The 14,821-nt window shown below is 36.6% G+C and overlaps 1 protein-coding gene across 2 annotated transcripts in view; it reads right to left on the reverse strand.

Annotated features, from left to right (window-relative positions):
• Nucleotides 1-14,821, reverse strand: part of LOC142984745 (putative fatty acyl-CoA reductase CG5065) — a 74,860-nt gene that overhangs the window by 34,016 nt on the left and 26,023 nt on the right. The gene's annotated exons all lie outside the window — the stretch shown is intronic.

Genomic DNA, 14,821 nt, shown 5'->3' on the forward strand with positions numbered 1-14,821 from the left:
TTTAATTGTTACATTTAATCTTATAAATAGTAAATGGTGAAGGCTATTTATTACATTTTCACTTCTAAACTACTAAACCGATTAAGATAATATCTGCACAATACGATAGCTGATTCATACGTACATAAATTATCGCCATCATCCCACGGGGGGAGAGTGAGCCCAGAGAACGTCACTTGGTACGATCCTTACAAACTTCCCTTGCTTCATTCACATACATACATGTTGTCATACAGGACCGCCGGTTACGAGTACTACGCACCTGACCTTTTTTACATCACCGATATCATTTGTGATAATTTATTATTATGTGATAACTATTATGCAAATATTTAAATTATACAAGACTGATTAATAAAAGATTGTGAATTAAGTTATTGGCCCTGGCCTAGTATGTGTAGTTCCGGACATCTATTATGATATAAATATTAAGATTATTCTCGATACAATTTATGCTAAAAGTAAGGTCAAATGACGCAGTTGTTAATATGGTCATTGTGACTCTTAGGCGGGTGTGGCTTCGACTCCTACATGGTACAAATAAATAAACAAATATTGTGGGACAACTCACACACGGTCATTTGATTCCAAACTAAGCAGATCTTGTACTATGGTAACCAAATAACTGATAAACATACTTATATACTTCTAAATACATACTTATATAGATAAATTAACAACTAGGCTCAGAACAAATGAATTTTCGTTTTGAAAGAGGCAAGGGAAGTTTGTAAGGATCGTTAAAATAAAGTTTTTTTAGATACATACTATCATAATATCTGATATATAAAATTCTCGCGTCGCAGTTTTCGTTGCCATACTCCTCCGAATCAGCTTGACCGATTTTGATGAAATTTTGTGAGCATATTGAGTAGGTCTGAGAATCGGCCAACATCTATTTTTCATACCCCATTTTTTTATTTACATGGCAAAACCACGTTTGCCGGGTCAGCTAGTATTATATAAAATTTACTGTGCGGACGCAACTGAAAACGCCGGGAGGGCGCATAAGACAATCATGTCTTATAACACATTAGTGTATGATTGAAAAGAGTGGCCGTGAGCTTCTTGTTATCTCTTCTTAGAAGGATCGACGCGGGTTCGATTTAGGGTTCGCAAAAATAGTTTTCCAGTTATTCAAAAACAAAATTATCGTCAACCGGAAGTTGCGTAACGTACTCTCGTTTTACACGAAATATTGCGTTTAAGACGTTTCTGTCAACACCTATGACAATAACTGTCTTTATATTTTGACATATTTTTGGCACCTTATTAGGAAGAATCATGTCATTAGTTATCCAGCAGTTTCGACCTAAAACGAAACAAACAGACGGACACAGTTACTTTTACATTGAATCTAAAACAACAACTAGCCTTTAACCGTGATTCAACTCCCGGAATATTATCTATCATTCAATAAAATTTTACCAAAATCGGTTAAGCCGTTTTAACGCAAAAGAAAGACAAATAAACACACCTTTAAATTGATAGTAGTTCACGTAATGGGCTACAAAAACAATTTTCAAAATCGGTGAACTGTTGCTCAGTGGAGCGGCTTATCAGTAATCAAGTGATAAGACCATCGGCCGTGTTAAATATATTTATATAATATGATAGTGTCACGGGAATTATTCCGCCCCAATTCTTAGTTATCAATCATATTGATAAGGTTAGGCTGAAGGTAGACATGCTAAGGCCTCATTTTCTCTTACACTATTGTCGGTCTTATACGTCGAACCGATTATATAACCAGTTGCATTCACCGGTCAATAAACGATCTGTTGGTTAAGCAAACGTTGGCGCGGTCATTCTATAGATGGGTGACCGCATAGTGGTATTTGAACTGGGCGTCTTCATGCTTCGGAGGGCACGTAAAAAGTCGGTCCCGGTGTCTAATAAGAAACAGTCGTTAAGCCACGTCAAAAGCCATCGGGCTTAAACAACTTTGACACTAGGTTGACCACTAACCACAGAAGATAAGAAGATTATAGAATGATTTTATCAGCTTAGCCTTTCTTCCAAGCTATGTTGGAGTCGGCTTCCAGTCTCACCGGATGCAGCTGGATACCAGTGTTTTACATGGAGCGACTGCCTATCTGACCTCCGCAACCCAGTTATCTGGGATAACACGATACCTACCCTTCGGTAAGAAATTCTGACAACCAGTCAGAATTTCAAGCTTCTGTCTACTGTTCACGACTGTCAAAGATCTTAGAAAATGACAGCCGGGAAAGAAAATAAGATAAAAATATTATAGAAAGAAATTCATTCTATTTTTTACGTCGCGTCGTGTGCAATATGGTTGAAACAACAGATAATGGAGCACAAAGAAAGTGTTTCAATATCCCGGATAGATGAGCACTTAACATAGTCCCCTCCTACGACACTGCTCAGAGGATGCCACCCATTCAAGACCTAGATTCAACCGTTATATCTACACTAAGCTTGAACTTGAGCTGGGCGTCTCCGTGCTTCGGAGGGCACGTAAAAAGTCGGTAAGAAACAGTCGTTAAGCCACGTCAGAAGCCTTCGGGCGGCTTGAACGACTTTGACACTAGGTTGACCACTAACCATACGACAAGAAGAAGATTGGATAACTATCATAAACATTTCATTTACGGTCACCCATCTATTTCTATACCTCTGCAACATTGCTTAACCTTAGTTAGTTCATTCTTTACGTCGCAATATGGTTGAAACAACAGATAATGGAGCACAAAGAAAGTGTTTCAATATCCCGGCGAGATGAGCACTTAACATAGTCCCCTCCTACGACACTGCTTAGAGGATGCCACCCATTCAAGACCTAGATTCAACCGTTATATCTACACTAAGCTTGAACTTGAGCTGGGCGTCTCCGTGCTTCGGAGGGCACGTAAAAAGTCGGTAAGAAACAGTCGTTAAGCCACGTCAGAAGCCTTCGGGCGGCTTGAACGACTTTGACACTAGGTTGACCACTAACCATACGACAAGAAGAAGATTGGACAACTATCATAAACATTTCATCTACGGTCACCCATCAATTTCTATACCTCTGCAACATTGCTTAACCTTAGTTAATTCATTCTATTTTTTACGTCGCAATATGGTCGAAACAACAGATAATGGAGTACAAAGAAAGTGTTTCAATATCCCGGATAGATGAGCACTTAACCCAGTCCCCTCCTACGACACTGCTTAGAGGATGCCACCCATTCAAGACCTAGATTCAACCGTCAGATCTAGACTAAGCTTGAGCTCGAGCTGGGCGTCTCCGTGCTTCGGAGGGCACGTAAAAAGTCGGTCCCGGTGTCTAATAAGAAACAGTCGTTAAGCCACGTCAGAAGCCTTCGGGCTTAAACAACTTTGACACTAGGTTGACCACTAACCATACGACAAGAAGAAGATTGGATAACTATGATAAACATTTAATTTACGGTCACCCATCATTTTCTATACCTCTGCAACATTGCTTAACCTTAGTTTGTTAGATAAGAAGATTCATTCTATTTTTTATTACGGTCACCCATCCATTTCTATACCTCTGCAATATTGCTTAACCTTAGTTAATTCATTCTATTTTTTACGTCGTGTGCAATATGGTTGAAACAACAGATAATGGAGCACAAAGAAAGTGTTTCAATATCCCGGATAGATGAGCACTTAACATAGTCCCCTCCTACGACACTGCTTAGAGGATGCCACCCATTCAAGACCTAGATTCAACCGTTAGATCTAGACTAAGCTTGAGCTTGAGCTGGGCGTCTCCGTGCTTCGGAGGGCACGTAAAAAGTCGGTAAGAAACAGTCGTTAAGCCACGTCAGAAGCCTTCGGGCGGCTTGAACGACTTTGACACTAGGTTGACCACTAACCATACGACAAGAAGAAGATTGGATAACTATGATAAACATTTAATTTACGGTCACCCATCATTTTCTATACCTCTGCAACATTGCTTAACCTTAGTTTGTTAGATAAGAAGATTCATTCTATTTTTTATTACGGTCACCCATCCATTTCTATACCTCTGCAACATTGCTTAACCTTAGTTAATTCATGCTATTATTTACGTCGTGTGCAATATGGTTGAAACAACAGATAATGGAGCACAAAGAAAGTGTTTCAATATCCCGGATAGATGAGCACTTAACATAGTCCCCTCCTACGACACTGCTTAGAGGATGCCACCCATTCAAGACCTAGATTCAACCGTTAGATCTAGACTAAACATTTAGTGTTTGTGTTACAGATGTGCAGTTTTGGCTGTTTAGACTAAATTATAGAATAAAAAATACATCTATCTATCTTTATATATATAATTCTTCTGTAAGTGTGTATGTCACTGAACTTCTCTTAAACGACTGGACCGATTTTGATGAAATTTATTTGTGTGTGTTCAAGGGGATCTGAGAATGGTTTAGATTCACAATTTTGTCCGCTGGTCAATGATTTTTTGACGTGTAGACAGGACAACGTCTGTCGGGTCCGCTAGTATTATATAAAAATTAATTGCTGTTCGTTAGTTTCGCTAAAACTCGTGAACGGCTGGACCGATTTGGCTAATTTTGGTCTTGAATTATTTGTGGAAGACCAGAGGTTTAAAAGGTAAATAAATTTGAAAATGCGCGGTATTAAATAAAAACATGAAAGCGTGAGCGGAGCTGCGCGGGTCAGCTAGTTTTGAAATAAAAACTTTCGTATTATATGTCTTACAAGGTTTTTTTTTACGAACCCTACTATAATTATTGAGAAATTTCAATAAATACAAGAAAAATTTGCATTTTACCCGGCTAGAGAATTAAACAGACCACGTGTTCAGCTGATACTTTATACGATCCCGCTCCGCTCGGACAAAATATTATAAACAGGCATGTTTGTGAAAAATTAAAACAATGAATTAAGCAATCCAATCAAGCAGAGAACCGAACCTTAGACTACATCATCAGGAATAATTAAAAACTTCTAATTAAACAAACAAACGGGAAATCGAACTCGGGGCTACATATTACACACACATACTCGCACCATAAAGGAAAAAAAACCATGCTTTGAATCATAAAATTCTATATTTCATTGTAACCTCCAAAATATGCTCCATCCCTTTCGCTCCTAGGGAGATTTAGTTACAAAGGTCTGCCGTCAGAGGGAGAGGGGGCAATGACCGGCCTTGGCCCTATTGATTCGCTGTAACGGTACATCACGCTAGTTAGTTCACTGGGACAAATAGGACGCTACGTCTTATGTCCCGGTATTTGAGAGAGATGAAATTTGTTTTTTTGGAGAGTAACTTTCACCCATAATGATATCATAGCCAGTTGCGCTCACCGGTCGGTAAACGATCTGTGGGTTAAGCAACCGTTGGCGCGGTCATTCTATAGATGGGTGATCGCATAGTGGTATTTGAGCTGGGCGTCTTCGTGCTTCGGAGGGCACGTAAAAAGTCCCGGTTGTTGTCTGCTAAGATAACAGTCGTTAAACCATGCCAAAGGCCTTCGGGTGGCTTGAACAACTTTGACACTAGGTTGACCACTAACCATACGACAAACAAACAACCCATGATGATGTTTGATGGGTAAGAAGTATTATATAGTTATGTGTCGTAGAGATTTTCGGGAGATTTTTGATGGAGATTAAATTTACCCGTGATTTAGGTTATAAACTATTTGTGCCAGTATCCATCAGCAGCGGTAAATTCACTCTCTGTATCATTGACTATCATAAGTGTCAGCACTTGACCTAAATGAATAAATGATTTGATTTTGATTTTGATTTCGGTTTCTAATGTTTTGCGTGAAACAGTAAGAAACATTGGATGTATGAATATTTTTTACAATATTTCGCAATTATAACAGTAGGGTAAGACAAATATAGTTTTAAAAAGTTGTTTTACAACTAAACGTAAATTACGGATACTGTTGACTGCAATTAAGAAAAGAATTCCTTAGAGTTTGTTGTCATCTGTTTGTCATTGGCTCTTCCAACGGAACCTGCGGCTAATTCACTTACTATAACTTTGACGATCAAAAGTGTCAATTTTTAATCTAAACGATTCATTTTGATCTTAATCTCTATACTAACATAACAGCTATCCTTGCGAAAACTTATGTCCTAGCCCGAAATTTATCTTATAAAATGACTCTACACCGTTTTTCATTCAAATCGATTTTGCTATTATCACGTAAAAGAAGGACAAACAAAGACGTTTTGCCATCATTATAATATGGAATCATAATTTTCCTACAAAACACCCATACATCTATACTGCCGTCGTAAATGTAAACACAGTAACTTAAGTTACTGTGTTTATAGTTTGTTTAGTTCTTTGGAATCAGGAGACCGCGGGCTATTTGAAAAAGTTTTCGGTTTGTTTGTACGATGGATAGTTACCGAAATACATTAAATAAAAACACAGTATTTTTACAAAAAAAACATTTTTTTTAATAAAGAATACAGTATCTGTGTTATTTTAAATTAAATAACAGTATCTCCACTACTAACTGTGTTTTTTTTAACGTGAATAGATTAACTTTTTTTTTTTTGCTTGATTATAACACGGCTTCTTCAGTTACTGTGATTGCGTATAAAATATTGTTCAAAGATAAACAACAAATACTTGAATAAATCACAGTATCTCATTTACTGTATTACTGATTTTATACGTATTTCGAAGAAACATAGCTATAACACAGTATGTACATACTTACTGTGTCGTAATTCCCCTAATGTTAATATCTTTACAAAGTTACAACACAGTAATAGGTAAAACTTGGTTACAACACAGTAACCGTTGAGTTACCGTGTTGTAACTTAAAAAAGAAAAAAATATTATATTATTACCGTAGCTTAAAACACATTATCTAATTTTATTATTTAAACAATAATAATATACTAGATATATATATACAGAATCAAAGATTTAACTATATACTAACATTAAAAGTTGCATGAAATATTATACAATAATTAGTATCTTCATGAGAGCAAAAATTAACCATTAAACTTCAACCGCGTTTTTCTCAAAACGCATATTTTGAAGTTACTGTGTTTAGATTTACGACGGCAGTATACTAATATTATAAAGCTAAAGAGTTTGTTTGTTTGTTTGAACGCGCTAATCTCGGGAACTACTGGTCCAATTTGAAAAATTGTTTCAGTTTTAGATAGCCCATTTATCGAGGAAGGCTATAGGCTATATATCATCACGCTACGACCAATAGGAGCAGAGTACCAGTGAAAAATGTTACAAAAACGGGGAAATTATGATTCTCTTATGTGAAGCAAGCGAAGTTGCGCGGGTCAGCTATACATACATAAAATCACACCTTATCCCCATAGCAGATACCAAAGAATCTTATCTTAACATTACCAAATTTACATAGGAATATATAAAAACCACTGCATTTTTTGTAACCGAGCCTTTATGCCAAGTTTCCTATGATTTGGCACGATGTTCACTTGTTTGCGTAACTGAAACGCACGAAAATATTTTTCTGTTTCTCAATGTTACGAGAAACCTCACGTAATTAGTTTTTGAAAATAATATCTTTCGACAGTCATATGGGATTGAAATAAAGCTTGTATTGTAACTGGATAACTCATTCATTCATTCGTCGCGTCGTTTGGTTAGTGGTCAACCTAGTGTCAAAGTTGTTCAAGCCGCCCGAAGGCCTTATAATAACAACTATGTATAATTTAAATAGTACCTATTGATGGATGTGATATTGTTTTCTATATATAGTTTACTAGCTGACCCGCGCAACTTCGCTTGCGTCACATAAGAAAGAATGAAAAAAAAAATCCCCGTTTTTGTAACATTTTTCGTTGCTACTCCGCTCCTAATAGCCGTAGCGTGATGTTATATAGCCTTAAACCTTCCTTGATAAATGGTCTATCAAACACTGAAAGAATTTTTCAAATCGGACCAGTAGTTCCTGAGATTAGCGCGTTCAAACAAACAAACAAACAAACAAACTCGTCAGCTTTATAATATTAGTATAGTATAGATTATTGTTACGTTATTATTTGTGTAAAAGTGCGCTTCTCGCCATCAAACGTTAGAGTTTGGCGAGTTTACTTGATATAAACAATAATTGTAATGTTCATTTGTACAAAAAAAAATGTCATGAAACGTGGAAGTTTTGCAGATATCTCTGCCTACGCTTTCAGGTGCAACGGGTGTGATGTTATGTAAATTCACTGCATATTAAAAGTAAGAATAGGGTTCCCGTTTTACTCTTTGGATTCGAAACCCTAACAAAATCCATTCGCTTCGTCTGTCTGTTCGCGAATAACCCAAAATTACTGAACAGATTTTCATACCGTTTTCACCAAAAGACATTGATTTCCGAGCAAGAATTTTGACCCCGGGGAAGCCGGGATCACTAGTTATACGTTAAAACAGATTATAAACTATCTCTGTGCCAAATTTCATCAAAATCAGTTCAATAGGTTTTGCGTTTTTACCGTTGTACACATCCCGTATGACCCACACAAAGTTATTAGTATTCCGTACAGTTCCTTCATATGGGAACTTAACAAAAGCATTGATCTATTGTCATATTGTCATGTCGTGAATACAGTATGTGGAGAAAGGGAAATCTGTGCTAAATATTATATTGACTGCCTCTGTGGCGCAGTGGGTAATGTAGCCAAATGATCATGAGGTCTCAGGTTCGACAGACCTTCGGTTCAAATAACGGCCTCCGTGGCGCAATGGTTAAGGTGGTCACCTCACCACTGCCATTGCACCAAAACGTCGTGTGTTCGATTCCCACATGGCACAATTGTTTGTGCGATCCACAAATAGTTGTTTCGGGTCTGGTTGTACTTTGTGTCCGTTGATTGTATGTTTGTGAAAAGTGACACAAGAGTAATTCTTAGTGCAGAGGTTGTCTTTTAAAGAAAGAATGAATGAAAATATAATGATAATTTGATACTAGGTAACTACCAACTATACGATAAATGAAATAATAGTATGATTAAATACAACTACTATTGTTAGAATTAGCATAAATATAACTTTTCCTTAGTAAAACGACTAGTTTTATTAAGGAAAAATAATGTTTTTTGATATTGATACTTACCTACATTTATTCAATGAACGGTTTAAAAGACTTTATCAAATACCATATCAGCGCTATAGAAGCAGTGATAATAATAATATAAAAAAATTAACCTCATAATGTCCCACTGCTGGGCAAGAGTCTCCTCCCGTAATAAGGGAGGGGTTAGTCCTTGAGTCCACCACGCTGGCCAATTTCGGGTAGGGGACTTTGCATACTTTCAAGAACTGTTCTAAAGAACTCTTAGGCATGCAATATTGCATCACGATGTTTTCCTTCACCGTTGATACAAGTGATAATCCTATTATTAAATGCGAAAGTTTATGAGCATGTATGTATGGATGTTTGTTACTCTTTCACGCAAATATTACGAAACCGATTACAATGAAATTTGGTATATAGGTAGCTAAAGACCCAGAATAACACATAGGCTACTTTTTATTACGGAGTTCCCATGGGATCGAGATTTACACAGGAAGGGTTTCCACGCGGAAATCGCGGGCGGCCTCTAGTTATTTATAATACACACATAACTTTGAAAAGTCTTTGGTGTGAGTGTTTTATAAATATTTTCATAAACATAGTAATGTTCACGACTGTACAATTACAAGTGGGCTTTCTAATGTGTTTGACAAAACGATGTCACCTCGATGTGTCATCAAAATATAATTATAATATTGTTGTTTAAAAACAGATGTTTTAAACAGGTTAAGCAACGTTCATTCATGTCAGGTTAAGGATGGGTGATCGGTAAACAAATACGAAAGTAAATGGAAACGCCGGGAGGGGACGTCCTAGACATTCACAGATCATATCGGTGATGTCTTGCAAAAAGGTCAGGTGCTACTTGTAACCGGCGGTCCTGTATGATAACATGTATGTATGTGAATGAAGCAAAGGAATATTTCTTGGGATGGTAGCAAGTGGCGTTTTAAGTTACAAAACGGGACCCTATTACTGATATTTCGCTGTATACGTCTATCACCAGGCTGTATCTTATGAACCGTGAAAGTTACAACAAATACTAAAAAACAGGTTACCCATCCTCAGTAAAACCTCGATATACGTAGCTTAACCTTATAGTTCAAGAGAAAAGTATTTGTGTTTAGACACATAATCAGATCTACAATGTACACAAATCAAAAACAGAGAACTAGTTCACGCGCACAATTAGTTTCGGCATGCGATGGTGAATTCGTGCGTGACTGTACCATCTATTCTTAATACGTTCTGTCATTGAACTTGCGGTGAAAGTGCTCACGCGCAGGTACTGTCGAGTACACAAGTGGTTTGTCAGTTATTTATTTAGTAGACTGCCTCTGTGGCGCGGGTTTTAAGGGCTCGGACAAAGTGTTATTGGCCCATAGCCACTTGCACTCACCGTTTGATAAACGTGGGTTAATTAAACCTTGAATAAAAGTGGTATAAAAACTTATTGCTTTTTTATCGTATGGGGCGATCAGCACGGAGAAGCTCAGTTCAATTGCCACCATGCGGTCATCCATCTATGGAATGACCGCGCCAAGGTTTGCTTTACCCACAGATCGTTTACTGACCGGTGAGCACAACTGGCTGTGGGCGCCTCGAACTTACTGAATTGATTAAAGTCTAGAATAAAGTATTAGCCTAATCGAATGTCATTTAAGCAGTCTTATTTTGTTGACGATGGTTTTCAGTAATGATGATAAGTTCCACTTTATAAGACTGATAAATTTCCGTATTTATGCAAAATGGAACCACACGACAATTTTCAATTTTAGCGGAGTACCAATATATGAGTTGTTTAAAACCTTATACCAAAAGAATGGAACTATTTTCTCCTCAGAAATAGGGTTTACAAAAAGCAGAAAAAAACCAACTGCAACAGATAGTATAAACATGTTTTTGTAAAACCTTTGATATCTCAAAGGTACGTATTTGCAGTGTGGTTAATTTTGCATAAATACAGACGAGTAAAGTAATATTTGAAAGAAAATAATAAGTATTACTGTAATTATATTTACGTAAATATACAATAGAAAAATCTGTACAATTTTCAGCAATCGTAAAAAAGTTTAAATTTTTTACAGGAAAAGTTTACACCAATCTCTATTAAATCTCTTCATTTCGTTATGCATAAGAATGTTTGTTTTCGACATGGATTATGTTAATTTAAGTATATTTCATTATTATGAAATCCTGGCTTATACGTATTTTGTACCACTCGTACACGGTTATCTGGTTTCAAAATAAGTAGAGCTTGTAACCAGACAACTGATAAACATACTTATATACTTCTAAATACATAGACGACGGAAGAATGAAATTATAAATATTAAATAAAATTACTTAAATAGATCATAATAAATTCAACCTCCACTCGGAAAATCTATTTTTGATGACCCTATAACTCTTAAAAGACAAATGTTTAAAATAACCATACAAAGAACTAAAATTAGGACTTAAGACATTACTAAAATTAAAAATCATTTAATATGTCTCGTGCCCGCGGAATGGCAATAGGCTTGCTATTACATGAGACTAACATTCCTATCTTTACTTTCTTTTTGAAAAGACAACTCCCGCACTAAGAATTGTTCTTCTATCGCGGGGACTTTTACAAACATACAAACAACGGACACAGCTCAACTAGACCCGAAATTACAACAACACTAACCATTGTTCCGTGAGGGTATCGAACCCACGACCTCCCGACGCAATAGTAGCGGCGTGGTGACCTTAACCACTGCGCCACGGAGGCAGTCGAGCACCAACATTAAGCCTTCTGTTATATACTCCGGGGTACTATCTATATTATCCTATTTGTTCTCTCGGGTCTCAAACTATCTTTTTACAAAATTTCATCAAAATTTGTTCAGTAGTTTAGCCATATAGAAGAGACAGACTAACAGACTTGTATTTATAATATTAGTAGGGATTTACTTTCACTCCCAAACTCTTCTGCGTGCGACTATACTCGTCCCACTTAAACGTGAGTAACCGACTGAGCCATTTATATGTATAGACTAGTCGCTAGTCTATAGTCGATACGACTAACTGTTTAACTAAAGACAAAGAGACTAGTTGGTGGTCTAAATGTGTCATTAGGATGTTGGGTTTGATTCTTGGGACGAGTAGTATGTGTGTAGAAAATATGTAGAGCTAGCTATCCCCATAGACCATAGGGACAAGAATTGATATTTTGTATGATATTTGCAGTAAAAGCATTAATGTATTCGGTGTTTATAGCAGATCTGAAAATTGTATATTAGGTACGCAATTCAATATAGTTTTTTTTCAAAATTCTGAAGTTAAATAGCTAACAGACAACTAGGCAGTTCATTTTGCATTTATAGCATAGAAAGATTCTGATGAATAAGATAATGAGATAAGGAGAAAAATTTATAAAACTTATTTGCTTGGGGGTAGTTGCAATAAGCAAAAACAGAAATGTTCCTCTACATATTTTAATGGAGATTCCGTAAAAGATGGAGAGTCGAGCTTGTCTCATACAACCCAGAATGTATACAGATCGCCGTAGATTATTTACAGTAAAAAGCCACGGGGAAAGCCTTTGCTCAGTCGTTAGAAATTATAGGTTCGTCTATACTAATATTATAAAGCTGAAGAGTTTATTTGTTTGAGGGCGCTAATCTCAGGGACTACTGGTCCGATTTGAAAAAATATTTCAGTGTGAGATAGCCCATTTATCGAGGAAGGCTATAGGCTATATATCATCACGCTACGACCGAGTATCAGTAAAAAATGTTACAAAAACGGGGAAAATTATGACTCATTCTCTCTTATGTGATGCAAGCGAAGTTGCGCGGGTCAGGTAGCAAAGATATAGGATCTTACATGAAATTTTAGTTATTTTTATACATTTGCGGCTATTGAAGCCGTGAATCAGTTCTTATGGGGTACAAGTCTTAAAATGGGTCTCAGACCCCATCAATACAGTCACACACCATGACTAATATTATCGAAATGTCCGCCTTTCTTTCAAGTAATGATGCAGTGAAAGTTTGTGAGTAAGCGTTTGATACAAACTTAACTATCGATGGGAAGTTTTATAGTACGTTTAAATAACTATACACTATATTTATAAACATACATACATAAGATAACAACCTGTTATATCCGAAAGTGTAAGCACATGTTTGTCAAAATACAACTCCACAACCCAGTACCTAAGTTATAACACGATATCCTTCGGTAAGACTGGTTGTCAGACTTTCAAGCTTCTGACTACTGTTAACGACTGTCACAGATCTTTGAAAATGACAGCCGGGACCCATAATTTAACCTGCTTTCCGAAACACGGAAGAACTCGATACGTATAAGATGGTCACCCATCCAAAGAATAACCTCGGCAAGTGTGGCTTAACCTCAGAAGGGCGCGGCTGTTGTTAACTAAGCCACGAGTTCCTTTATACAGGACCGAATATTAGGTCGGTGAAAAAGTCTTTTCGCATTATAGTATGTATGAACTTGTAATAAAATCTTTTCTCTACACAAAAAAGCTCGATATTTGGGTACCTCACTAGCTCACTGAAAGAAACCTAATAAACCGTGTACTCATTTGTGATTCTTGAAGCCAAAGAGATTTTATTACAACTTCATACATGCTATAATGCGAAAAGACTTTTTCCCCGACCTAATATGTTTATTTTTGTTTGAAGTATGGGAAATAGTTGGACAATCACAAGAAGTTGCATCCACGAGTGAATAGGCGCGATAGTGATGTACAATCATATTATGTATGTATGTATGTATGTAGTAGAAAGTAACATCGGAATGTCGGGACGTTCACTCCATTTTATTCGATGTAAACATGAGGTTTTTGCTGTGTGTATCGACAGTCGGAGGTTTTTTTATATCTTTACTAGCTGACCCGCGCAACTTCGCTTGCGTCACATAAGATAGAATGTCAAAATTTAACATTTCTCATCGCTACTCTGCTCCTATTGGTCGTAGCGTGATGATATATAGCCTATAGCCTTCCTCGATAAATGGGCTATCTAACACTGAAAGAATTTTTCAAATCGTACCAGTAGTTCCTGAGATTAGCGCGTTCAAACAAACAAACTCTTCAGCTTTATAATATTAGTATAGATTTAACTAACGGTCATCTGATAACAAAATACAGAACTTTAACGTTAAGACGAGGTGACCAAAATGCGTATCTCAGTTGACAACTAGTGTACGTCAAATTGATGGTCACTATTCAGTACATTGCTGCTTTGACGTTACTTGTTAATCACAATCATCTAAGGAAGAAAACAATGTACAGCGTAATGGCTTTGCAATAGTTGTCAACTGAGATGCGTGATAGCCCAATTAAAATAAAATTAAAAAATTTCATTGATGGAGTCAAAACGCAAAAGTATATGTATAAGTAAAAAAAACAGTAGTTTCTTTTACTAAAAACTTTATATTCAACATTAATTCTTAGTAGTTTAAAATCTACAAATACGCTATTTTAAGAACACATATGTTTTTCATCAATACTCAATACCGATTGGTTTACTAAAATAAACTTTGTATTTGCTAACTATTATTTTATTTAGAAAACTGTTTAATTTTAACTGCCGCTGTTGTCTGGGCGATAGAGATCTTAGCGGTTCGATTACCGAGTCGTGTAGTGCTATTAGTCCAACGATTTATCATATACTAGCTGACCCGCGCAACTTCGCTTGCGTCACATAAGAGAGAAAGGGTCAAAATTGTCCCCGTTTTTGTAACATTTTTCACCCGTACTCTGCTCTTATTGGTAGTAGCGTGATGATATATAGCCTATA

This window comes from Anticarsia gemmatalis, chromosome 28 (assembly GCF_050436995.1).
Source record: "Anticarsia gemmatalis isolate Benzon Research Colony breed Stoneville strain chromosome 28, ilAntGemm2 primary, whole genome shotgun sequence".
NCBI lineage: Eukaryota > Metazoa > Arthropoda > Insecta > Lepidoptera > Erebidae > Anticarsia > Anticarsia gemmatalis.